Here is a 3,546-nt window from a genome sequence, read left to right on the forward strand (position 1 = left end):
GGGGCTAACATTCTCATATCAGAACCTAAAACAATAAACTAAGTTGGGGGTTTTAACCTGTCACTTTAAAGTCCTCTAACTCTACACCCATCAATAAATATTTCCCTATTTATTTGCACTCAATCATATGAACTATATTCTCATTCATACAATCTCATGTGATTCTTTCCAATTGTTGATTGAGACAATACTAGTCCGGTTCTTACATGTTCTCACAACAAATTTTATCATCTGGATTGAACAAATTAATAAGTAAATGAAGTGCATGAATTTAAATCATCATAACTTCTCCCAGTATTAAAGATCAATGCTCTCCACAAATTCCATCCAAAACTTAATTACTTCTTGTTTTAAGAAGAAATATAAAGAAAATTACTCAGAATGTATGAAAAAAAAAACCACACTTTAGTTTAAAAGAATAAAGTATGAAAAAAAACCACACTTTAGTTTAAAAGAATAAATCATTGTCAAACCAATAACAAGCCTTGATTAAAACCAAAAGTAGTCTAAAACAAAAAGATAAAAACTTATCTTAAGTCATCCATCAAATTTTTGAAGTTCCTTTGAATCTCTTCTCTTTTACAACCACTCAAAATAAAATAACAAAAATGATAAAGTAAATAAAAAGTGATTCCTGAAAATCTCTCCGAATTAACTCCCCAGAGAAGAACTTTCAAAACTTGCCAATATTTTCAAGTCCCTTTTTTAAGTCCTCTCTTCTTTCTTTTATAGTTTTCCAAGAGGTGCCTTGGGATCTCTTCAAAATGTTTCTTGATTCGATGTATTTGCCAAAGAGACGCATCCTTTCATGATAATTTTTGTCCATGGTGGTTACAACCATCTATTAAGCCAATGAGTGCCCTCTTCAAAATTCGTGAAAACCGATTTTACTCATCTAGTAACTGTCACTGACACTTAAGCGCAAGGTCTCGACGCGTAGACACGACCTTGTTTGTTTAATCGACGCTTAAGCGCTGGATCTGAGGCTTAGACGCCAAAATGCTTAGACGCTAAAACTCTTTTGCACAATTTTTTACCTTTTTGCTCCAAATTTGATCATTTTTCACTCCTTTAAGTATTTTTTTCATTTTTACTTCTATCTGTAAGAAAAATACAAAAATACATTCCATGAAAGTATAATATCTAAAAAATAGGTATAAAAATGTGTTTAAAAATACTATGTATTTTAGGTGTATCAATAGGCCTCAGGTAACATTTTCTAGTAACGTTGAAATAAATCCTAAAGAAAAGAAAAAGGAGCAAGAGCAAACTAAAGCTGTCCAACTCAGGTGTTTAAGGGAATTAAATGTTGGAATTCAAAAAGAGATTGAAGTTGAGGAGGAGAACAAAAAAACTGAAACACATGAAGAAATTGTTCCTAAGGAGGTAGAAAAACTTGTCTCTCCAACTAAGATCAATATAGAAAGACCACCACTACCATTTCCTCAATGACTTAAACAACAGAGTTGGATAAGCAATTTTCAAAGTTTTTCGAGATATTTAAAAAGCTTACAACTAACATTCCTTTTGTTGAAGCCATAAAACAAATGCCAAGTTATGTTAAGTTTTTGAAAGAAAATTTAAACAAAAAGAGGGCATTTGAAGATTATGAGATTGTTGCACTAAGTAAAAAAAGCAGTACAATAATTCAGAAAAAGCTCCTTAAAAAACTCAAGGATCCTTATAGCTTTACTATACCTTGTGCAATTGGAGATAGATTACGTAGAAAAGCTTTATGTGATTTAGGTGTCATCATTAACCTCATGTCATTGTCTATATTTACAAGATTAGGCTTAAGAGATATTTCTCTCACAACTGTAACCATTCAGTTAGTTGATCGATCTATCACTTATCCTAAGGGGGTTATAGAAGATGTACTTGTAAAAGTGGATAAATTTATCTTTCCTGTGGATTTCATTATTTTGGAAATGGAGGAAGATAAGAAAATACCTATCATTTTGGTGAGACCTTTCGTAGCTACTAGACGAGCAATTATAGATATGTAAAAATGAGAGTTGACTATAAGACTTAATGATTAGAAAGTTACTTTTAATGCGTTAAAATCGACAGGGTATCCAATTATTAGAAAAGATAATAAATGTTACATAATGGATACTATTGATTATTTAATTAATAGTCATTTTAGAGAGAGTTATGAAGTCATAATACATCAACAAGAAATGGAGGATGAAAATGAAATTGATTTACAAGATAAAACATATGAGATAAATACTAAGGATTCAAATTATGTTCATGAAAGTTTTGAGATTTTGGACATTTCTGAAAATAATAAACCTTTGATTCATTCAATATAAAAACCTCTTGAACTTGAGATGAAAGGGCTCTCTAATCATTTGAAGTACACTTATCTAGTGAATTCATCTACATTACCTATAATAATATTCTCAGATTTAACTAAAGATTAATAAGAAAGACTAATGGACACATTGAAAAATCATAAGAAAGCCTTTAGATGGACATTAGTTGATATAAAAGGAATTAGCCCTTCAATATGTATGCATAGAATTTTAATGGAAGATGATCATCAACCTAAGGCTAATCCTCAAAGCAAGTTGAATCCTATATGAAAGATGTTGTGAAGAAAGAAATTTTAAAGTGGTGTGATGCTGAAATTATTTATCATATTTCTGATAGTGCTTGGGTTAGTTCTATTCATTGTGTTCCTAAGAAAGGGGGAGTGATTGTAGTTGTAAACGAGCAGAACAAATTAATACCAATAAGACAAGTCACTAGGTAGTGCATCTGTATTGATTATAGAAAATTAAACTTTGCCACTTGTTGACCTCACTTTTGTTAAGGTCTAGTTTTTCTTCCTTATAAACCTAGGATCTAGCCATAAGACTCTCCTATTGACTATCATAGGGGACTAGTGGTGGAACCCTACCCACTAGAAACTCTAAACACTTCTTTACTCTTCTTGGAGTTCCACATGCATGGTTTTGAACTTTAGCATTTATAAGGTTGAAACCAACATGGGGAGCTCAAGGGAAGTCCCCATAAGATTATCAGGCCTTAGGGTTAGCTCTGGGTTGCTTGTTCTTGGTCAGGCTTTCACACACACACACTTGAACCTATCACAAACTCACATCACAAACCCTAAAATCACCTACACTTAACCCATAACCCATTCCCCAACTCTTTTAGAAACTCATGTGGGTGGTCCCCAAGCCCTTAACCCTCGGCTAGGATATCTAGGACCAACACATGGAGGATCCAAAATGGGCTTTTCCATTGGTCTCATGGCATATAAGGTATGTCAAATGATATCCAATTCCACCTAAATATCCCACCTTAGCCTCCAACCCCAAAAGCTCCACAAAATTACTAAAATTCCCCTGAAATCCTAAAATCCTCAAAATTGCCTAAATTCCCAAATTTCCACAAAAAAGTATGTTGAACCACTCTAAGTCATCCAAATTGACCCAATTTTACCTAAAATTTCTAAAATTACCAAAATTGTCCATAAAGCCCAAAATCCCTAATTTGCACCCAATTGAGCAAATTAACCCTAATTTTCACCCAATT

This window comes from Phalaenopsis equestris, unplaced genomic scaffold (genome assembly GCF_001263595.1).
Source record: "Phalaenopsis equestris unplaced genomic scaffold, ASM126359v1 Scaffold199749, whole genome shotgun sequence".
Taxonomy (NCBI): Eukaryota; Viridiplantae; Streptophyta; class Magnoliopsida; order Asparagales; family Orchidaceae; genus Phalaenopsis; species Phalaenopsis equestris.